The sequence below is a fragment of the Canis lupus genome, chromosome 20, assembly GCF_048164855.1.
Source record: "Canis lupus baileyi chromosome 20, mCanLup2.hap1, whole genome shotgun sequence".
Lineage (NCBI taxonomy): Eukaryota > Metazoa > Chordata > Mammalia > Carnivora > Canidae > Canis > Canis lupus.
The window spans coordinates 36,864,513-36,888,683 of NC_132857.1; the positions used below are offsets into that span (position 1 = coordinate 36,864,513).

A 24,171-nucleotide genomic window follows, 5' to 3' on the forward strand; every position below is an offset into this window, starting at 1 on the left:
CTGGGGGGAAAGTGGTAAGCGTCTGGGGAGAGACCAATAAGGGCCAGCTCTTGTCCCACACCTTCACACATCATTTCATTCATTCTTCTAGCCATCCCTGTGAGGCACTTCCAGCAGTAAGGCTCAGAAAGACTGAGGAACTGCTGCCCAAGGGTCAGGGCAGCCTTCTGAACTCAGGTATCCATGGTGTTTCCCACAAACATGTGTGGAGTATGCTCTCCGCCCCCCCCCATCCCCCAGTTCCTACAATGCGGTCATTCCTAACGGATTTTTTTTTTAAGTTATCCCAAAACTCACTTGATAGTGACTCTGTCTGAGGTTGCAGCAAACCCCAACTCTGCACAGGAGAAACTTGAAATTTCAGGAAATCAGGGAAAAATTAGTAACTTGAGAGCACTGAGACTTATTGAAGGGGAAGACATTAAGAAAAAACCATCTCACTTTATTATTGGAAACCTGAAGGCATGAAAATATGACCTTTTTCTGCTTCCTCTGCTTTTAAAAAGTGACAAAAGTGTTTCATATTCCTGCAAGCTATATTAGCAGAAGTGCCTCCAAATGTGTGCTGCCTCCAGGGAGCTCAAAGTTTTAATCTCTTTTTTTTTGTTCTTTGGCAAGAAGAAAAGAGATGCTTTTCCAGTAGAAGAGTGTCCATGTGGTTTTGATGTGGGCCGAGCTCTAGCCAAACAAAGTTGTAACCCAGCCAGTTCCTTGAACCGCATCTGCCGTCCAACTCAGAGATGCCCCTTCCCACCTTACTGCTAGGCCTTTCCAAGACATCTGGCAGATACTAAAGAGAACCCTCAGCTGAGAGACCCCAGAGTGCGAGTCCCATCCCTAGGGAGACGAGATCAGAGTGCTGGAAAGTACCTCCTCCAACTCTTTCTTCTCTGAGCCTTCATTTCCATGCCTGTGAAATGGGGAGATTTCTACCTATTTCATGGAGCTTTGTGGGGAGCAAAAAAACACTGCACTAGTTTTAACTAGGATTGACTAACATTAACTAGGCACTTAATAAAAGAAGCTATACATATGAGTGCCATTCTCTATAGTCATATTAAAGGAAGGTCACCCAATGAGGGCCAACTTCAGGGTACTACTTCCTTCCCTGCCATGAAGGTGGCAGCCACTGTCAAGTGACTCCATGTCTACAGGGATTGACACAGCTTTGTCACCCTGGGAAGGAGCTACCCATGCCCCACTGCATCTCTGCGGGAAAGAGTGACGTGATCACGGAGCAGGCGAATGGTAGAGACTTATTCAACAAGAGAAGCCTGAGCCACTTCAACTGGCAATGTCAGACCAGTGCCCAGGCAGCCTACACTGTACCCTCGACTCCTTCTGCAGCAGAACTCACGTGCTGTACAGTGGGCCCTGCACTAGAGCCAAGCAAGGTCTGGAAACCTAGCCCACACTCCATTCAGCAGGCCAGTCCCCTGGCTGGAGGAAGGAAGCACTTCTTTTGAACTTGTATAAAGGTAGGTAGGAGCTAGTGATAGCTATGTGCATAAGTGTTCATAAGACTGACCATCTTGGGGTGTCTGGGTGGCTCAGTGGTCTGCCTTTGGTCGTGATCCCAGGGTCCTGGGATTGAGTCTCACATCAGGCTCCTCACAGGGAGCCTGCTTCTCCCTCTGCCTATGTCTCTGCCCACCCACCCCCCTGAGTCTCTCATGAATAAATAAACTTCAAAAAAAAAAAAAAAAAAAGACTGATCATTTTGGATCGTAAAAAAGAACCTGCCCTTCCTTCCTTCGTTCCTGAGAGAAGTTCTCTCTCTCCCTTCCTTCCTCCACCAATCCTCTTCAAATCTTCTCTATATTCTAGCTCACTAAGCCACAATCCTGACCCAAGGGGTTGGGGGTTCTGATGAGGGCACACGCATAGTTGACCCTGATAGGAAAGATGCTGCTGAAAAAGGGTAGGCACTTGCCCAAAGAGGTAAGAAACTGGTCTCAGACCCTATGACTCACTGTCACTGGGCAGAGCCCAAATGAGAACACTGCATAAGAAGGATAAGGACAAGCAGCTAAATGAAGCAGGGACATTAGAAAGGGGGAGGAAGAAGGAAGAAGAGATGAGAGGAGGGAGGAAACTAAAGGAACAACAGAAAAGGATGAGATGGAAGTAAAAGAATGAAGAGGGGCCCAGCTGGGATGAAACTGGCAACTGTGTTGTGTTGTGTGTGTGTATATACCAGAGGGAGAAACGAGGGGTAGATGCACTCTGCAAGACATTGAGAAGTCACTTTACAGACTGTCAGACCACTGAATCCTGTTGTCAATGTTGTGAGGTGATTTTTATTACTCCCATACAGATTGGGAACTTGGAACCCAGGAAGATGAAACCCAATAAGCCCCAGGTGATACATAATGGAGCGCATGGTGGCTGCAAAGCCCTACAGGAGAGCTAGAGCTGTCCTTTACTGCTGGTGACTCAGCCCTCCAACGTCCAATGTTTTCTCCCTGCAGCAGGCTACCGGTTCAAGGCAGTAACCTGGCGACCGCAAGTCTCGCCTTCAACAACACTGTTGCGGCTCAAGTGCCACAAGTGGGTGAGGTTAAGACCCTTGGCAAGGAGTCAAGCTGCCACTGGCACAGTGTCCAGAAAGCATCTGGGGAGCTGTCTGTCCCTCTCAGCCCAGGTACACTGGGCCACCTAGTTATGTTAATTAAGCCAATCCGATCATAGAAATGAATGGACTCAGGTGATGGGCACAGCACTGAGCCTCAAGTTCCTGGTGAAAATCCAATGAAGGCAGAGCTGAACTTGCCATACACCAGAAAGATCATTAGAAGCAGGAGTAAGGGCCAAGGGGAAGCTGAGAGAGAAAATCATACCTGAACATCCATTCAATGAGCCTCCTTCTTAAGCAATACCTCTTGTGCCAGGCAGGGCCCAGGAAGAATCTGGAAGAGAATTAAATAGAAGCTGGGCATCCACCTCTTCCCTCTTTTACCCTTTTCCTGAGATTTTGGTTGAGAACCATGTGGCAGGTGTAGGAGATGGGGACACCGGCCATCTACAGAGCTGGGGTGCAGAGCTGGGCTGGCGGACCGAGCCCCAGGGTCAAGTCTGGGCTGGGCTCCATCACTGAGCCGTTTGGCCTTTGGCATTGTGCTCGCTGAGCCTCAAGAGGATGAAGTGCCAGACCTGGACCAAAGCCAACTCGCAGGGTCGGCTTCCCTTCAGAAGCCCAAGGAGTTAACGGATCTACAGGAACTTAAAGCTTCTAGCAAGCTTGTCAAAATGAGATTGCGTTTTGCATAACGAAACAGCAAACAGAGAATATCCGTGAGGTTCCCCAAAAGGGTGGGAGGCGGCCCCACTCGTTCTCTCCTGTCTCCCCGGAGTGTGTGGAGCCTCCGTACGTTCCAGGTCACAAAAAGGAGGGCAGCAGGGCCTCTGACCCAGAGAGAATCTTTCACAGGGCCACAGGGGGAGCAGCTTAACAATGATTAGGAGTAGATGGCTTAAGGGAGCATGGAGTGCACTGCCCATTTCGCAGGCAGGAGAGGCAAGTAAAGATGCGTTTTCAATAAAGCGTGATGAAGCCGGGAGGGAGAACGGGCCCTGGAAGGAGCGCGCGGCGACGGCGCAGCAGCAGCAGCAGCAGCAGCAGGAAAGGCTCCCGGAGGCGGGAGGTGCGCGCCGGCGGGGAAGGGGGAAGCCGCCGCGGGGTAGAAGCCGCGGCCCGAGGCGCCCGGCCGGCCCGGCGGCCACGGCCCTCCCGGAGGCGCCGCCATCCTCCCTGGGGCAAGGGGAAGCCCGGGGGGAGCCAGGCGCAGCCTTACAGAGACACCGCAGGCGGCCAGCACGGAAGAGAGAAGCCGGGAGAAGGGGCAGCGGGAAACGCGACTTGGGCTCTAAGCCAACAACGGGCGGCGCCCGGGGCCCGAGCCCCGCGCGGGGAGGTCTGCGGGGCGGCGGCCAGGAGGCGCGCGGACCGGGGCACTGCGGGGCGCCGCCGCCGGGTGGGGCGGGGCTTCGGGCGGCGCGGCGGGCGCGCGCATGCGCCCGGGGGGGGGGGGCGTGCGTGCGCGCGAGTGCGTGTGCGCGTGTGTGCGTGCGCGTGCGCGCAGCGCCAGCCCCGGCCGGCGAGCCTGACAAAGGCGCGGGCGCCCGGCGGCCCCGGGGCGGCGGAGGGGGCGCCGCGAGGCGAGGGGCGGGGGGGGGGCGGGACGCCGCCGGGGCCGCGCGGAGCCCCACACCCGCGGAGACAAAGCGGCCTCTGAAACAAGTGAGAGCCGCGGCCGCGGGACGCTAGATTCGGCGAGCCGGGGTGAACGAAGGGGAGGGGCCAGCCGGGAGGCCCAGCGGCCGCTCTAGGGCGGCTCCTTTGCCCCCGCCCGCCCCCGAGGGACGGTGAGTCCCCGGGCGGATGAGACCTGGCGGCGTGAGCAGCGGCCCGCCCGCGGCGTCGGGCTGGCGCAGGCGGGGCCGCGCAGTGTCGCCCCCGAAACGGCCGCCGGCGCCCCGGGCGCAGACAGCGGGGCCCACTGCCCGCCGCGGAAGGCCCTGCCTTTCCCCCGCAGCTTCCTGCCCGGCCGGGATGGGACTCCTGGCCACTGCTGCCCGACGGTACCGCCCGGCGCACCCCGCACCCCGCCCCCCCCCCGCGGCTCCCGGCAGGCCGCCTCTCAGCGCCCCCCACCCCCACCCCCACCCGAGAAGCCGCAGCACCCCGCGGCCAGGCCCTCTTGCAGTCCCCCATGAATGCAAAGGCGAGAAGCCACCAATACCTGTTTGAGGAGATGGCATTTTAATTAGCACACTCCAGCTGCCATAAACCCCCGGCCCTGTCCCACCTCTCCTCCCCCTCCCACTGCCCTCTCCCAACCTCCCCGCTCACCCCCATCTATGTAAAAAAGCCATAAAGCCTTTCTCCAATCGCCTTCTTGGAGTTTATGCAACCCCCAGAACACAGGTTGATTGGAAAGGTCTCTCTCCTGGATAACAACAATTCAATGTGCCTTGACATTTTAATAGCCTGCCGTCCTGGTGAACACAATCGAGCAAGGCAGCGAAGCAAAAATCATTAGGTAAGCAAGATAATCTAAGCGGAATCTGCTGCCTGCACTCTCACATCTGGGGGCAGGGTGCACAGCTGGGGCGGCCCCACGAAGCTGGGCTCTTCCTGCCCTGCAGCGCCTTTGTATGTGTGCTCGGATATATACACTCGTTCAGTTGCAGATGCACAGCCTTGCGACAGGTTTTAGGAGATAAACACCCTGAGGCAAGGACACTCATTGAAGCCCCGGTATGAAATAGCTCGAGAGTATACGAATTTAAACGGAACCAAAACGCCTGCCATCCCATCTAACAACCACCAAATTAAACCTAACTGCTATCAGCTCAGGCTTCGGTATTGGTGGGGAGCCCTAACACCAACCATTTAGAAACCACTTAGAAACCTATATTTCCAAAATACATTTGTATTTGTTTATATGAAGATCCTGAATCTAATGCCTGCCATGGGTATATGGCTACATATGTTTAAGTTACATATTTATGTGTGTGTGTGTGTGTATATATATATACACACATGCACAATATATACATATACACACAACATAAAAACATTTATGCTTACTGTATGCCAGGTACCATTATAGATGTATCATGTCTGCTAACTCATTGAATCCTTAAAACATAACATAGTACATTATTCTCCCCACTTTATAGACAAGGTAACTGAGGCACAAAGAGTTCAAGCAACTTGTCCAAAGTCATCCTCCAGTAAGTGGTGGGGCCAGGACTTGAACGCAGGAAGTCTGCCTCTTGTATCCAGGCTGTCATCCACTCAGCCATGCTGTCTCGTAAAAAGAAGTCAAGTCACACAAATAATGTTACATGTCTTTAAAAGGTCAGTAATGCTTTCGTGAATGTGTATATTGACACACACAACACACATTTATGTGGATCCTCCAAAGGTGCAAAACAGTGTGACTTCCTTTGGTACAAGCACCTGCCATATTCACAAGTTGAGTATGTTGTGAGTCCCAAGATCAGGTGTTAGTAGTGAGGATATAACAATTAATTAGACACAAATGCCACCCTCAGGTAGCTCATAGCCTATGGGGAAGTCAGATCAGCAAACAGAGGTTGGATCTTGGAGGTGAGAAGCTAGAGACTGACAAAGGGCAGCAGAAGTCAAGAGGATCCCCCCTCTCACCCTGCCTCACACATCCCCTTCCCAAAATCTCCTTGGGAGGCCATATACCTATTCCTATGAGGTTGTTACGCTCAAAATATGTGGAGAGCTCCAACTGGGAATCGCCTTCAAGACCATTTTATAAGCTACCCAAGAAAATGAGTCTTGGTATTTGATAATTACACATAGCATGCACACACACACACACACACCTTTCTTAGGAGATAGGAGTGACATCACAGAGCCTCGAGGACCAACAGATGACAGAAAAGTCTCCTGTTGGATTCCAACCCGCCCCATTCGCCCATGCGCCTCCCTCTCTCCCTGCATGGAAGTCCAGCAGAGATCTGTTTCCCTGGGTGCTGACTTGGCAAGCTATTCGCTTTATGAATATGACCCTCAGAGGGGAGAGCCCCTCTCAGCAGCCCCCGAACTATGTTATCACCATTATTAAAGGAGCTTAAAGAGGAGCTGGGAGGACGAGACACCACTGGAATTGCAGCCTGATTGTGATTGATGTGTTCCTATTAGCGCCTCAGTGTTATCTCTCTGGATGGCAAGAACAGCCAGTGGCTTGTAACACAACAGATTACCTGAGTTCTCAGCCTTAGAAGGATGTTTAAATAAAATATAGTCCCTCTTAGCAAGAGGCTCATTTTCTCCACGAGGCTCCCAGACTATTTCATGTCAGCTCTGATTCGCTGCGGCTCTCCTCAGTAAACATGTCTTATCATTAATAATTCTTTACAAGCACAATCTCCAAGAGTCCTCTCTCTCTCTCTCTCTCTCTCTCTCTCTCTCTCTCTTTCTCTAGGTGGCTGGACTCAGACACATCACGCTCCAGTTTGGGTTCCAAGGTGCTTCTCTCTGGATTTTCACCTGCCTTGCCAAAAATGATTGATTACGCCGGGCCGACTGGGTGTCCGGCAATACCCAACAAATGACTTTGGCCCCTAACAGCAGGCCTTGGCCAGATAGAAATCAATATTTCACCATTAAAATCTATCAAAGAAGAGTTAAGGCACCATCTGTCCCTGCCGCCTCTCTATGGTGTGTGAACATTAAATCCGACACTTGTACTACATGGGTAATCAATATATAGTGGTTCACAGATCATTTGTGGTTCCCTTTTAGCAGTGATGGATGTCTGGAATCGTTGTGATTCATTTTGTCAGACCATTAAACAAGATTCTGTCCAGTTCCTTCCTGATTTCATTTAGAGGATCATTCTTCACAGTTCATAAGAGGGAAACGGTTTTACCAATCTGCTTCTATTTCAATAAGTCACTTTATAGAGATTTTGTGTCCTCCAGACTGTAAAAATTCTGGAGAGATAGTACAAACAGACCTCTAAAACTATTCACTGCATGACATATGCATAAAGTGTGAAGAGAGGAATGTAAATATGTTTACCTCTTTATCTGCAAATGTTGGTTTTAACCCCCTCCTGGCTGGAGTGCTGGCCTGTGGGGCACTCCCAGAACAGTGCCTGCCACAGCAGGAGGAGGGTGCACTGGTGACCAGGGACCGATTCTTAGAGGCAGGGGGAACCTCCTGATCCCTCAGTGCCATGGTTAAAAGCAAATGGGAATGGCTTTTCCAGAGGCTGCATTTCAGACCTCTGTTTCTACAGTCGAGATAATCTTGCTTCTCACCCAAAAGGTTGGCAAATGCCTCTCGGTACTCTGGTGCAGCATGCCAACCCAAGAGAAGAAACAGTGACTGTGCCCTTGAGGGCAGGGTATGGATGAGCGTAAGGACACGCATGATCATAACAGCTGCCATTTGTGGAGCATCAACGTGTGCCAGGCCCAAAATATGCCCCAGTCTCACCCTTGACAATTTTACAAGATAGGTACTCTTCTCCCCACTTTCCAGTGGGGAAACTGAGGCTCGGACAAGTTGAATAACCTGCCTAAGATTACCCTACCCAGGGAACTGGAGGGTCATGACCCAGACCCAGACCTGTCTGACACTCAAGAGCCCACGTGACTGTGGCCAGCTCTTGGGTGTTGGCCATCACTCCACAAATGGTTTTGTTTCAAGCCAAGTGAATTACTTTTAGTCCTCCTGGGCTATATACTTACTCCAACCAATCAGGGTACTGTTAGGAAATAGAACTTTTTTATTATTATTTTAAGTAATTCTGCAACAGGATCACTAACTAATGCACTCCAAAGCGAAACAATTTATTTTAAACCATTTTCCTGTTTTGGATTATTGGGTAATTATATCACTTTGGCTGATATAAGTACAGATAAGCAGATGTTGATTTAAATATTAGTACAAACACATACACATATGTATATATACAGATATGTACACATATATGCACATATATTTGATATAATGATTATAAATCATAATATATATATATATATATATATATTATTTGAAAGACTCTAGAGATGAAGTAGTTTTTCCTTCTTTCCTTTCCTTTTAAAATTTCCTTTAAAGTAACTGAGTCTCGGAAAGAATAAAATCTGACCTGGATTGAGAATCTTACTTCCTGATTTCCAAGTTACAACACTGTACTGAAAGACCGTAAGTGATAGAATGTTATTCAATTACAATTTGGGTGGGGGGTGATATATTTGTTGACGGGACAATTGGGAGAGAGTTGTACTGTGTTGCAGCCGAGCAAGCGGGAAAATCTCCAGGGCATTTTTACTTCCACATAAATTCACTAACCGCAATACCTGCCGCAAGGTAAGCATTCCTTCTGCTAACGGCACAAAGTAAGGCTGGTCGGGCCACTTCAGACCCAAGGCCATCAGGCCAGACCCATGCTAGACAACAACACCCGGGGAAATTCCAGACAGGCACTTTGAGGAGGTGTAGGGCATGACGGAAAGAGGAGCTTGGGGTCAGGCTTCAGAAAGACTAGGCAAGAATCCATCTGTGCTGCTAATTAACTGTGCCACCTCAGACAAGTACCTAACCTCTCCAAGTATCAGTTTCCTCATCTAAGAGTGAGGAAAGCGCTTCACTAGCACTTCACCTCGTGGGGCAATTGCAAGGACTCAGTGACACAATGCAAATTTTTGCACAAGGCTTAGCCCTTGTGAGCTGGCATCCTTTCATCCCTGTCTTCTTCCTTCTCTTCTTCCCCATCGTTACTCCATACATCTGTATTCCACTATATTTTAGCCTGCATAAAAACTTACAATGGCATCTGCCACATAAGAATTATCATCAAATTCTTCTCGATTTTAGAAACATAAGACCTCAGAATTTCAAAAGAGAATTGAGAGGTCTTTGGTACACCTGTTGACTCAGTGCAGGAGCCACTTTCACCACTTGCCTGACGGTTTATTTTCAAGGATGAGGAGCTCAAGATGTCGCAAGGAAGTCTGCCTCACTGCTGGACAGTCTTTTAACAATAAATGTCCTCCCTAACCTGCCTCCATCTAAATCCCATCCATTAGTCCCAGTAATAATTCCAATCCATAACCACCTCATGTTCCGTATAATAATTTAATAGAATGAAAAGAAATGTTCCTTTTAATTTGGGTTAAAACTACTTTTTGAAGTACTTTGATTATTAAACTAAAATCCAAGAGCTTTGTGACTGCCAAGGTGGGCTTTATGCATGTCTTTTGATGTTAGCTCTGAGCACATCCCAGCTCATATTGAGTGAAATGAAAAATTCTTTATTTTATTCATGTTCTTTTATGAATCCTCCTTGCTCCATGTCATTTTCTGGGTTTTCTCTGTCTCTGAAGTTCCATTCTTGAGTGTGTGAAACCCAGAACTGCACAGAACACTTCGGATTCAATGTTATACTTCAGGTTTTCCCATCCATTTCTTCCTTTCTTCTTCCTTCCTCCTAACCACTTTTCCCCCATCTACCTGTCTTTCCATCCACCCATCCTTCCATCACAAATATACTAGTCAAAAGCAGAATGCCAGGGTCTGAACAATGTCCCTTAACAATGGAATGCAATAAACCCTACCCCTAACAGCAACGCCGGCCCCAGAATTGGTTGAAGCTGCTGTTCCCTGCCACCGCCACCACCAATCCCAGATATCAGCATAAGCCCCAGGTGGGCAGGCTAAAATCCATGCCAAGGCCTCAGGGTACGTCATTGTCCTTCAGCTGTTCCTCAAGGTAGGTCATTGTCTCTCAACTCCAAAATCACATAATTAAATTCAATAATTCAATACTGAGCATTTGTAAGAAAGCCACACTGAGCTCTCACAGCCTGTCCAGGTCATTCAAGTCAGAACAGTCATCACGTAGGTCACCAATGCTTTGCTCTGCCCAGTGGCTCAGTCCTATGATTCCTCACGACATACTGAGGTTAATCCTATGGGCCCCACTCAGCTTCCACTCCTTGCTAATGTGTCATGTTCCAAATGTTCCTATCTTGGATGCCCATTTTTGCTGCTGGGTTCTCTCTAGGTGTGCACACCTCTGAATCCAGCATCTCCCACCAAACTTGAGCATATGCTAATTCCTTCTTTTAAGTGTGGCTGTCTTAGGAAGATGGATCTCTGCACTGGTTCTTTTAAAAAGTCAGATCTGGGGATCCCTGGGTGGCTCAGCGGTTTGACTCCTGCTTTCATGCCCAGGGCCTGATCCTGGAGACCCGGGATTGAGTCCCACATCGGGCTCCCTGCATGGAGCCTGCTTCTCCTTCTGCTTGTGTCTCTGCCTCTCTCTCTCTCTGTCTCTCATAAATAATAAATAAAATCTTTTAAAAAAAGAAATGTTAAAAAAGTAAAAAATAAAAAAATAAAAAGTCAGATCTGTACACATCCACTCAGGCAAAATTGCGCAAATGCATCCTTGACCGGGGGTGGGGGGTGAGGGGGTGAAGCCATACTCAGTGAGAGGCCAGCCAGACCCAAGCCCACCCGCCTGGCACATACCTGCACCCATCAGATGTGCAGTGGTAGGTGAGGATGCAGCCATCTGCACAGTCGGAGGTTTGAAAATCACTAACTCCCGCTCTGTGGGGTTAAGTGATAGCAGAACAAATTCTGCTGGAAAAGGTCATGTGTTCTTGAAGATTTCCAAGAATTCCAGATATTCTCCTATTCTTTGTCCAGGGGTAAAACAATATATACATTCAAGATTTTTTTCCCTGGAACTAACTTCAGCCCATCTTGCTCTAATTTAAACCCATTCTCTGGGCTTAAGATTTTTGCCTTTTCATGAGCTATTCTCCTTCCTAATCATGGAAAGATTACTAAATTGCAAACCTACCACATGCCTGGCATTGTATAGGTTGTTTTCAGACACAGTTTCATCGTGGCAACTTTCTGCAAGATAGGTTTCTTTTTCCCTGTTTTTAGAGGAGAAACTGAGTCTTTAGGGGATTTAGTAATTCACATGATATCATGCTGTTAATAAATGACAGACTGTCATTGAAACCCAAGCCGGACTTCCCAGCCAGGGCTACCAAACACCAGGCTATTCTTCTATCTAAAATATTCACCTTACAGCTATAATGAGTTTACAAAGAGTTCTGAAAGCAGAAGCTAGCCCCAATTAGCAACTTTTATAGCTATTAAATAATCTGTTTAACTTACCCTCCAAATAATGTCCTGTTGTCTAAATAAATATTAATGATATTTTTTCTAACTTCACTTTCAACTCCTCATCAAAGGAGCCAGCCCACCTTTAAGACCCTGTGCAGAGGCACCTGGGTGCCTCAGTAGTTGAGCATCTGCCTTCAGCTCAGGGCATGATTCTGGAGTCCAGGGATCGAGTCCCGCATTGGGCTTCCTGCATGGAGCCTGCTTCTCCCTCTGCCTACGTCTATGCTTCTCTGTGTGTGTGTGCCTCTCATGAATAGATAAATAAAATCTTTAAAAAAAAAAAAAGGATGGGGGATGGGGGTGCCAGCCAGCCTTTAAGACCATGTGCAGAAGGGACACAAGACTTAATTGCCTCTTTCAATTCACAGTATCACATGGAGGTCAGGACATTTCATTTGTGGTTCTTCCCAACCATAAGGTTCCTTGGGCAGGACATGCCAGGTGAGGATTTCAGAGCCAGGCTGGCATTTGCCTCCAGCAAGTGGGGAGGGAAGGTGGGTGGCCAGACCAGTCCTGGAAGCCTGCACCTGGGCAAGGGACTTCCAGCTCAAGCCCTCAATCATCGCCGATCTCAGACCATCAGAGGTTGTTTCCAGGAAGGCATGCCTGCTTCTGGGGCCCCCACACTTTGGAGAGGGCTCCAGGGAGCCACTGAGGAATTTTAGGATCTCAGGACCTCAGCCAGGGGGTCTCAGCTGGCATTGGGAAGCATAACAACTCCCAGGGAGTACTCAGAAGTGTGACAGTGAGTTGTTGCAAAGCTGAGGGTACTGTAGGCAGTTAGTGGTAGGGCAGGTTACGCTAAATGTGCTCTAATATGTGAGACAGACCCATGCAATGACAAACTGCCCATTCAAAATGTGACTGGCACTCTACTGACTGAACCCAACTTTCTCAGTGTACAGAGTAAAAGGATTTGAATGATTTCCCCTGAAGGGACTTAGCAAGAATTTTTTCTGCCCACTGGTGTCAGCATATATTCAGCTCCCCCAGGAAAAACGTGATAAAGTTTATTGCTTCTCCTTAAACATGTCAGTAAGGCCACAATCCCCAGAAATGAAAAGAAAAATGATATTCATCAAATGTGCCAAATCCTGCATTAAGTGCAATGCTTAGCATGCATTATCTCATTTCTCCTCTGAAAAAACAAACCAAACAAAACAACAAACCCTGGGAATCAGGTGGTCTAAGGAGGAAGGGAAAGGCTCAGAGCAGTTGAGTAAGCTAACCAGGATCACACAGCTCATCCGTGGCAGAAGCAAGATTGCAACCTAGCTCTCCTGGCGAGCACCTTCCATGGAGACACATGAGAGCAGCAAGTTGGGCACCCAAAATTATACCTCTCTCTAGGCACCCCAAATCACATTTCGGGTCTTGTAGAGACTCTACCAAACCTAAGCAAAATAGAGGTCAAGTTCATCTTGGAGCCTCCTCTCCTCCTCCTGGGGCTCCCTCCACCAAATACCACTGGAGTTAGCCGGAAGAAGCTAGTCACGGGTAATTGCTACCAGGAAGTTTTGCTTTTTGTAAGAGTACCTCTGCCATGTGAAAAACACGGATATATAAGGAAGCAAGCTCCCATTGGGGAAGGGAAATGGAGAGGGGGTTAATTGCTAAGGAGAAATAAGACCTATTTCTAGAACTATTACCATCCTTTCACTTTGCCTCACATAAACCAGTCTTTAAAACCTGTTGAAGAAATAAAAGGGCTTTGGCCTGGGTGCTTCTGATCACCTCTGAGAGTTCTGTTTTCTCTCTGTTTGGTCTTGAACCATGGCAATCCAAGAAGGAAGGGAAATAATAGTGAAGAGAGACACAGAGAAGAGAGGGGAGATGGTATTTCCATGTAGGCTCTAAGACTTTCATAGCAACAAGAAAATGGAAAAGCAGCAGGGCTGCTGATAATGGTCCTCCCTTGGCAATTTTTGAGATCTTTCTGCATTTAGTCAGAAAGTAACCAGACTGGAAATCCCCCATCCTATCACTTCCGGGGTGTGTGAAGCACGCACATGCCCTAACATGGAGGAAACACAAGTTTTTCATTTGTGTAAACAAGATAGTAATTTCCAACTCATGGCACTGCCCTTAAAAATATACACGGAAATAAAGTACCTAGCACTTAGTAGGCACTCAGTAAGAGGAAGCACCTAGGGCTGAGGCTGATTCTCTTAGATGGAGTGCATGGGTGCTTTAGGCTAGGTGGTGCAAAGGAGTTCATCACCTCCAAAGCTCTGACTTTGCATCGTCAATCTCTTTTTCTCCTAGAGAATGGGCGGGGGTTGGGGGGGGGAGAGCAAGAAGGGGAGTTTTCAGGGTAACAAGACTAATCAGGATTTCACCATCAAAGCAAATATATCCAATTAACAGCTATTAAAGAAGCATTTTCTGGCACTGTGCACAATGAAGGCCATTCTATCTAGTGGAAATTAATCTTAATTATTGGTACCTGCATACATACGTGAAAAGGGAAGCAACTCACATTAATCTACATTAAACTTAATAGCAGTCCGTGTATTATCTATTCTGAGTCAAAATTGACTGTTGGCCTCTGCATAGATACCTGCAGTGCTAACTCAAGTAATTACAGTGCAGTGGGTCTCAAAGACACAATTTTTTCCCTATATAATAAATCAGCAGCGAGAAGCTTTTTATAATTAAAAACCAAAAGGAAAAAATAGAACTGTATAGGCAAATGTCATTTCCTTCTAAAGGAAATTAGGAAAAAGGAAAATGTGTTTTCTTGTTGTCTCTCCTGAACAGAGGATGAAACACTCATCTCTGATGGAATCCCAAACAGAGAGATAAATACACGGTTAGGTTTATAGAACTATGGAAAAGAATGTTTTTGGAACCTCAAATTCAAGGTTTCTAAGAGCCTTTCACTTTATTTCCAAAGACACTAATAAGGCTGAGAGCAATGCCTTGTATGAATTGGAATTTCCAATAGTCTGGGGCAGGGTGGAAGGCCAAGTCGATTTTATTAAATTCCACTTCGATGGGATCCCCTTCCGTTCATCATGATAAAAAGAGGAAGGATGACCATGTTCTCACCCTCTCTGCTGCTCACACCCTTCACACCGGAGCATCATTCATTTATTCAGTAAATCAAATTGTAGCCATTGCCCTACCTGACCCAGATTGTGCTCACTCTTGCTGTCTCCATCTCCAGAAACCACAGGCCCTCCTTCACCTTGAATATTCCAGTTCCCTAGGGCTTTCCCTGGTTGCCTGAAATCATACATCTACTGGTGCTCTGTGATCTCCAGACCCTCCTGTCCCACCTTCACCCCAGCCAGTATTTCCTCAAGTGTGTCATGCCCACTACCACTGGAACAGGAAGGACTAAGTGATGCGCAGATTAACAGTGACCTCATTTGTCAGGTGCCGACCAGCAGGCACCCCATGCGTTCCACATTTTCCTGTGCTCATAGGGAAGACCACCCACACAACCTCCACAGTCAGGACACAAGCTCACTCAAGCCGGACTTCCCCAGACTGGCCGCCAGTCCTCATCATTATCTAAATCCCAGCTCACTCCAATGCAGGATGCTTCTTAAGCCCCTGCTACCTCCCTGCACATTCTCATCTTCATTTCTGGATTACCCTTAAGCCTTCCCTCACTCTGCCCAGCCCCCCTCCTTGAGTGCCAACCAGGGCCGCCGTGCCCAGCTATTGGGTTATGTGTATAACCGCAAATTGAAAGGTGGCACCAGGACTGTATACTCAGTGGCCCTGTCAACTTCTTGGCACCCTGTCACCACCACCTTGGCTCAGTTTTGACTCTTTGCCCTGCACCTTCTCCAGCCTCCGCATTCCCATCCCACTACTCTGCTCTCAGCCCCCAGACCCCTTCTTCATCCAAAGCCACTCACAACCCCACAACTGTTCACCATAGGACCTCGAAGTCAGTTTCTTTTCTTTTTTCTTTCTTTCTTTCTTTCTTTCTTTCTTTCTTTCTTTCTTTCTTTTTTTTTTTTTTTTACATTTTATTTATTCATGAGAGACACATAGAGAGAAGCAGAGACATAGGCAGAGGGAGAAGCAGGCTCCATCCGGGGAGTCCAATGCAAGACTCAATCCCAGAACCCCAGGATCACACCCTGAGCTGAAGGCAGACGCTCAACTGCTGAGCCACCCAGGCATCCCTGAAGTCGGTTTCCAATACCATGCTTGGAATCTTTTCACCCAGTGCCTGCTCCAACCTTTCCCATCAGGCTGAAAGTCTGTTGAATCACAACTATCTTCACAGCCATGGTTTTCTCACCCCTACTCTCTAAGTACATGGACTAGCTCTTGCTGCTTCCTCCTACCTCTGATACCTGTCCACATTGTTCTCCCTTATCCAGTAGGGTCATTTAGCACAGTTTTCAAATAAAAAACTGTGTATATGCTCTCTGGAGAAACTTTAGAAAATCTAGGAAAAGAAAGAAAGGTAGCCTCTTGGTGTTTACTACTCAGATCTTCTTTCTGTGGCTACATAGCCCACATTCATCAAAATGGCAACACAAGTGACATTGCTTTTTAAAATGATTCTTATTCATTTCTTTTCTTTTCTTTTTTTTAAGATTTATTTACTTATTTGAGAGAGAGTGAGGGTGGGGGGAGGAGCAAAGGGAGAATCTGAAGCAGACTCCATGCTGAGTGCAGAGCCTGACATGGGCTCAATCTCGGCATCCTGAGACCATGACCTGAGGCAAAACCAAAAGTCAGATGCTCAATCAACTATGTCACCTGGGCACTCATTCATTCATTTCTTTTCTTTGAATATGTAATGTGTGCTCTGGTCTGCAAGCATCCTTCTCCAGAGGTAATCAGCATTACCAGCTTATTTTATGCTTTCTAGTTTATGGGTGATACGTGTGTGTGTATGTGTGTGTGTGTATGTGTGTGTGTGTGTGTGTGTGTGTGATATTATATATATTTTCTTTTTACACAAGTGGTGGGTCCACCATGCTTTTACATCTTGCCACTTCTGCTTAATAAATGTGAGAGCAATTTATATTGTAAATGTAGATCTGTACTAGCTTCCTTTTAAATATATCTCTTTAATTAAAACAGTTACTATATAACAACAAAGTTGAGGTTGAAGTATAGCAAAAATCATGAGAAGCATTTGAACAGTTGAAATTCAGAGTACACTGGTCTCCCTTGTATATAATTTCTGTCACCTCCTCTGACCACCTAACCTTACCCATAAGTGGCCCTCTGGACCTGCTTGAATACCTCTACTGATATGGAACTCACTTCCTCAAGAGATAGCCTGAGGTGGTGATGCTGTCCTCCTGAGCCTTCTTCCCTTCATCACACTGAAATATCTTCCATTTCCCAGCTTGCAGAAATCCAATGATCTCACCTTACTGGAATTTAAAATCTATTTCATCCATTTGGACACTTAACAGCAACCACTCAACAGTGTTTCTTAACCATATCATAGGAGGCTGCTTTGCCCTTTGAACTTAATTTTAAGTTTCTGAAAGGCAGAAACTGACACTTGGGTCTCTCTTGAGTCCCCTTCCAATGCCTGCCATAGGGCTTCCCACACTGCACCTGGATAACGTCTTCTTATCTCCCAGATCTTAGCCAGGTCATTACTTCCCCCAGAGAGGCTTTCCTAACCCTCCACCCCCGGAATTCTTCCAGTCATTGTAATTGTTTGTGATCTGTATTTCCCAGTGGATCATGAAAAGCCTGCCATTGTTTTGAAAAAAAAAAAAAAAAAATATATATATATATATATATATAATGAGTAAATAAATGGACACATGAATATTAAGGAGAAAATCAATTGTAGCTTTTTCTTGAAATACAGTGATGACAGAGACATATTACGTTTCTTAGGGGATCTTGTGGAATCCAAATGCTGGAGATGTTCTCCTCCAGGGCCCCCTGGACACTGACTGGGCCACCATTTGCCTTGTACAAAAGTCCTAGGGCTCCAACACAGAGCACCTAACCATGACCGAAGCTTCAGAAACACAAAGTTGGAAGTTAAGTTTCTAGGCCATGCAAATTTCAGGAAAGCATGTCTTAGGAGGAGGGTTCTTAGAAGGATATTCATCAAAGTTCATGAGAGCCAGAGGGAAGACAACTAACCTTTATTATGCTCCCATTTTGTGCTGGCAACGGAATTGGAAATGAGAGATTTTTCCCTCTTGCAGGGATGAAGGATGGAGAACTGGCACCAGCCCTAAAGAACACTCCTCTTGCCTGTCCCTCTGCCCAGAACCTGCACGCAACTCTAAGTTGGAATTGTCAGCCAACAAGCACTTCCTGAGAACATACTGGTTATAAAAAGACCAGTTCAGTTTTCTTAACACTCAAGAGAGCAGTATACAATGAATTCTCATGAACAGCTAAACAGTATTGTAAATGAAACACCTAAAACAGCCATCCAAGATTACTGTGGTGGGAGGAGCACAGGGTGTGAAAGACAAAGCATGTGAACCCTGACTCTGACCCTCTCAGCAGTGTGACCTTTGGAAGTATACTTCATCCCTCTCAACTTTATCTCTGCAACGAAAGTAATAATGCTGCCTCACAATTGTCCTGAGGATTAAATGAAACGTGATAAGATCAAACAAACTTGAAAGTGGGCAGAGACCGCATGTGGACTTTAGAAGGAGATGGGTTGGAAATAGGGCAGGGAAGGGAGATGTGGAAAAGGAAGGAAAGTCACTGGCAGAGGCAGAGGTCACTCACATCGTACAAAGGAGGACCTTTGACATGTCCATTATGATTTGCTCATCCTGTATTCTTGTCACTCCATGAACATTCAATGAGCATCTACAAATGGTGAACTAGTCACTGCAAAGCCTACACTCATGGAGCTTACATTTCAATAGGGATACAGACACACAAAGAATTGACTTGGATTCTGTGGACTCAGGGCTCCAAGGTGAGGGGCGGAGCATATGGGAGTGACTCCTAATCCAGGCAGGTGTGTTAGAATCAGGTGGCAGTTTTCTGAGACAAGTAGAGTCATCTCGGATGGGGTGGGGTGGGGCAGAGGTGTTGGAGGTGGAAGTTTCTAGAAACCTCCTATAGGCTGAGACCTATACTTTCTCAGAGAGTATAAGGGAAGAAGTGACTAGAAGACAGAGCCTCATAAATCATGGTAATGAATTTGGACCATACCATATAAATCAACGTAGAATTTTAAGTAAGAAAGTGACACACACAATCAGATTTGCACTCTAGAAAGCAGAATGAGTTGGAGTAGGGCAAGATAGAGATGAGGAAACAAGCCAGGAAAGACTTCCGGGAAATTAACTAAAGGAGAGACTATAGGAGATGAGGGGAAGCAGAGAGAGGTATGGAGAATATGACTCACAGTATTCATGAATGGTTGGAGGACGGTGACAAAGGAAAGATATCAGCAGTGGTCCCCAGGTGTCTGCCTTAGGCAGTTAGGTAAAAGGTGGCACCAATGACTGATAGGAGGTTTCAAGATGAGATACTGAAATCAATTTTGGATATGTCAAGACTGAGGTTCTTGGGAGCTATCCAACGATAGTTGTCCAACCCCCTAAGAGGTGGGCAGAATAAGGGACTCAATTCAGGAGACTAACAGTGAGCTGGAGAGGCAGGAGACAGCCCTACAAAAAGTGCAGTGTGACAGAAGCCAGGAAGGGAGAGGGTGTTGCATGATGAGATAAGACTTTAGATATATTTATTGGAGAGGGGAAAGTGGAAGTCTTGGTGACTGGGCAAGTTCCAGAGGAATCCAGATTGCCAGTGCTGAGAGGCAGATGGGAGGTGGAAGAGGAGACAGCAAGTACAGGCAAAATACCAGGAACTTCCTATGACAGTTAAGATGAAAGATAAGGAAGTACCTAGACAGGAATAAGTACAGGGAGGGTTTTGAGAATGATTTTTTTTAAGGTGGGAGAGTCTCAAGCATGTCTTAGTAAGAAAAAAAAAAAAAACAATGGGAAGAAAAGTTTTAAATATATATATAGAAGAGAGGAAGAAAACAATGATAGAGGAGAGTCTTGAAGAGAATGGATGGAGATAGGATCCAGGAGGTATTTCACTAGAACAAAAATGAAAGATGTTCTATTGGTTAGAAATATCATTCAGGCTCAAATAACAGTAAATCCTCCAGGATTGTGATTTAAACTCAGATTTAATAAGTCAGGAGGTAGCTATTCACTATAATCAGTTAAGCACCTCAATGGTGCTGGGGCTCAGAACTAACAACCCTGTGATTTGCTTCACCTTTGCCTCATGGTTGCAAGATGGCTGCAGAAGCTCTAAGCATTACATCTGTAAATGACCAATTCATAGTCAGGAGGCAGGGGTTGGTGATGGGCAGAGTTTCTCCTCTCATAACCGCCCCCCTTAAAAGAAAGAAAAGTATATTCTAGAAGCCCTCCAGAAGACGGCTTCTTGATACATCATATTACCTAAAATTGGGACTTAAGAGTCATCCCCAGACCAAGGCTGGATCCACTTCCCAAAATGAAGGCATCTCCACCCAGGCAAAATCAAGACTCCAAAGGCAAAGAAGAAAGGGGTGGCTTTAGTTTGGAAATAGTAGTGTCTGCCTCAGAGGTACAGATAAGATAGGTCAGCAGGTTTGGGAGCAAGAAGTTGAATGAATTCTCATCCAGCAGACACAGTGCATGTGCTGCACACCCACCCACCCACCCGTACACACACACACACACACACACACACACCAGCTGTGACAACCAAGGAGGTCTCTCAACATTGCCGAATGTCCCCTGGGGAACAAGATGGTCCCAGTCAGGAAACACTAATGTACACTATTTTATTTAATCCTGTAGATCAAATATTGTGGTCTTGCTTTCAGGGATGAGATAAAATGCCCAAGGACGCCCAACTAAGAACAGATAGAGCCAAAATTCAAACCGAGTCTGCTGGAGACACATCTTCCCGCTGGCCTGAGTTCCACAGCCCACAATGCATCACCAGCACTGTCACCAAGCAGCACCCCTAGTTCTTGCCTAAGCCTTCCTGCTGGGGTTCTACACACCATAGACTTGCCTTTGGTAGTGATCCGTTTTCCGGAAAGAATTAGAACTCATAAAAATTAAATCTTTACAAGAGCTCTATATGTTCTTTTCCAGGAAGTCAATCATTTGGGTAAAAAAAAATGTGGCAACATTTTCCCAAGGACTTGGAGGAGGAAACCACCATCCAGAAAGGAAAATCTTTCAAGTTGGAATGTGCTCTAGGCTGCCTCTTTAAATGAAAAACGTTATATGCCTGGGAAATATTATATCTGCCAACGTCATATGAGGGGCTCACTGTAATAACGATAGCATCAACTCCATGCTGCTCTTCATCCCTGAGACTCCAGAAAGGGCCTTAAAATGAAATTTTATACAAGTGCACACAAACATACACGCCATTGGAAAAATTCACACATATATCACTTTGTCCACCTCTCTAATGAAGGTGGAATGCGGTGGCAGATGTTTCACAGCTGCCCAACACTCACCCTCCAGCAGTTTAGGACAGGAAGCCAAGGACACTCGATCCAAGAGGAATTGCAGGGAGAGTTGAGGGAGGTAAAATCCAATCCTGCAAACTGGGATTCAGCCAAATGCATGGAGCACCCCTCCATATCATTGCCTCATCCCTTACTCCAAGATACCGAATGAAGAAAAATGACAGGCATCTATCTGCATCTGAGAGGCCATGCTGGAACTAGGAAAGATTCCTAACACTTGAGGCATACGTGCTGTGTACACAGCCTGCAGCCCAGCACAGTGAGGTCAAGGTTATAGGTTTGGTCCCCAGTCCAGTTAAATATCTTAACTCTGTTGAATAGCCCTTGGCTTTATCCCTACTGTATAGACGGCTGCCAGCCCGTTACGGGATAAACCCTTTCATAAACAATGCCTCACTGATGCACCGTGGAGGGTAGGGGAGCACAGGGATTGGCCACGGCATCTTGTCCAACAAAGTCAGACACTGTATACAAAGGGAGGTAAGGGAACAACTAGCTGGGGAGCATCTCACTCAGGGCATAGCTTTTCCTTTGCTATTTTATGAATCCTTACTAGATCTTATTTATCTGAACTTTACAAATGAAGAAAACTGAGGCTTTGCAGTGTTTAAGCAATGTATTGGGGTTATACCTGCAATAAGTCAGATTCAAACTCAGGTCTACTGACCTCAAGATGACTACATCTGTGCTACCATCATATCAGGACTTGGGCTATTGCTAACACCTCAGAAATCTTTTTGCCTCGCCCAATTCATTACCCACCCTCCTCTCCAGGTAACTGCTGTTCTTCCTTCTGTTATATAGATTAATTTTTCCTTCTGAACTACATCTAAATGGAATCATGTAATATGTATTCTTTGATAATGTTGCTACGAACTTTCTTGGCATCTCTTTTGGTGCTCACATATTTACACATATATACCTAGGAATAAAATTACTGAATCAAAGGATATACATTTGTTCACTTTTAGCAGATAATGTCAAGTTGTTTCCCAAGGTGTTGTACTAATTAACACTCCCACTTACAGTATGTGAAGGCTCTCATTGCTTTACATTCTCCAAAATTGGTATTTTGAGTTTCTTTTTAATTTTTAAAAATATTTTATTTATTTATTTATTTATTTATTTATTTATTTATTTATTTATTTATTTATTTGAGACACAGAGAGAGGCAGAGACACAGGCAGAGGGAGAAGCAGGCTCCTTGCAAAAGCCTAACGTGGGACTGGATCCTGGGACCCAGGATCGCGCCCTGGGCCAAAGGCAGGCGCTAAACTGCTGAGCCACCCAGGGATCCCCTCTTTTTAATTTTAATCATTTTTGTTGGCTGTATAGTTGTATCACATTGTGGTTATAGGTTCCTTGGTAATTAATGAACTTGAGGGCCTTTCCATACACTTGTTGGTCGCTCAGACCATTCCCTATTTTGTGGCGGAGCAGTCTGTTTTTACATGTTGATTTGTAGGTCTTTATTCTATGTGCCAAAGTTCTTTGTTAGACATAGGTATTGCAAATATCTTCTCTCATGCTGTGGCTCCTCTGTTCAGTACCTTTGGTGTCTCTTAGTTCTTTTTATTCAAACCCCAAATCAGTGCAACTTTTACTGCATCTTGAAAATATCAGAAATAAGTCAGAAAAATCATAGGGCATCTTGCTGCTGCTGCTGTAGCTGGACAACTTAGATCTTATTCATTAGCCTACTAAACTGTTCATTTTGCAGAAACATAGCTACCATCCAAAAATTTTCTGATATCCTTGTTTTAATGGTTGTGGTTTGCTGAATCAAATGAGCTGAGCTTTTAATTTTAATGATTTTAGTGAAGTCCACTTTATTAGTTTTTTGTTATGATTTTTAAAATATTCGCCACCTAAGGGGAGAAAGATATTCTCCTCTGCTATTTTCTAGAATGTTTATTGTTTACCTCTCATATTTGGATTTGTAATACACATGAAAAAAATTTTCCATACAATGTAGGTTCATTTTTTTTCTCCAAATGGATATCCAATTAAACTAGAACCAATTATTGACAAAGACTAACCTCTTTACTACATTGAAGTAGTGCTTTTCTCACAGAAGTCAAGCAACCGTATATGTGTAGATCTGTTTCTGAATTCTTTACTCTGTTCTACTAGACTGTTTGTCTATTTTTGTAGCCATTCCACCTAACATAACTACTATAACTTTTAAAAAAGATTTGATGTATTCATGAGAGACACACACAGAGAGAGGGACAGACATAGGCAGAGGGAGAAGCAGGCTCCCTGCAGGGAGTCTGAGCAGCACTTGATCCCAGGACCCTACGATCATGACCTAAGCTGAAGGCAGACTCTCAATCACTGAGCCACTGAGGTGCCTCCTACTATAACTTTATAATAAGTCTTTATGCAGTGTAAGTTCTCTTTTTCTACTAGGCTGTCTTAGCTATTCTTGCCCCCATAGTATGTTATATAAGTTTTAGAATCAGCATGTCAATTTTTTAAATCCTTGGGATTTTGAATGGAATCACACTTACTCTATAGATCAATTTTGGGAAAGGGGACATTTCTACAAAATGAAGTCTTCTGATCCACAGTGTGTATCCTTCTATTTATTAGGTCTTCTTTAATTTTTCTCAATAAATGTCTTTTTTTTAATTTTTTTATTTATTTATGATAGTCACACAGAGAGAGAGAGGCAGAGACACAGGCAGAGGGAGGAGCAGGCTCCATGCACCGGGAGCCCGATGTGGGATTCGATCCCGGGTCTCCAGGATCGCGCCCTGGGCCAAAGACAGGCGCCAAACCACTGCGCCACCCAGGGATCTCTCAATAAAAGTTTTTTAATTTAAGTCTTACTGTCTCTGGAGACATAGTCTTGAATATTGAGCAATTTTAATCTATTATAATGTGTATCATTTTTAAAACTTTTTAAAAATTATTTGTGGATAGTATAAAGAAACACAATTTTTCTATTCACCTTGTATCCAGTGTCTTCACTGAATTGAGTTCTGAA

At 45.8% G+C, this 24,171-nt stretch overlaps 1 long non-coding RNA gene across 12 annotated transcripts in view; it reads left to right on the plus strand.

The window, feature by feature from the left end:
* Nucleotides 1–4,149: 4,149 nt before the first annotated feature.
* The window catches only part of LOC140611875 (uncharacterized), a 44,504-nt gene continuing 24,482 nt past the window's right edge, over nucleotides 4,150–24,171 (plus strand). For 4 of the 12 annotated variants that reach the window (XR_012013119.1, XR_012013118.1, XR_012013121.1 and 1 more), the window contains exons 1-5: nucleotides 4,224–4,365; nucleotides 4,990–5,042; nucleotides 5,686–5,866; nucleotides 6,969–7,204; nucleotides 8,612–8,698. This is a non-coding gene — a long non-coding RNA (uncharacterized lncRNA). Of the gene's footprint in view, nucleotides 4,366–4,392; nucleotides 4,582–4,989; nucleotides 5,043–5,685; nucleotides 5,867–6,968; nucleotides 7,205–8,611; nucleotides 8,699–9,370; nucleotides 9,584–10,119; nucleotides 10,137–12,069; nucleotides 12,143–17,859; nucleotides 18,297–20,793; nucleotides 21,954–24,171 lie in introns of those variants that run through there. The other 8 variants (XR_012013127.1, XR_012013125.1, XR_012013124.1 and 5 more) reach the window with 8 other exon arrangements.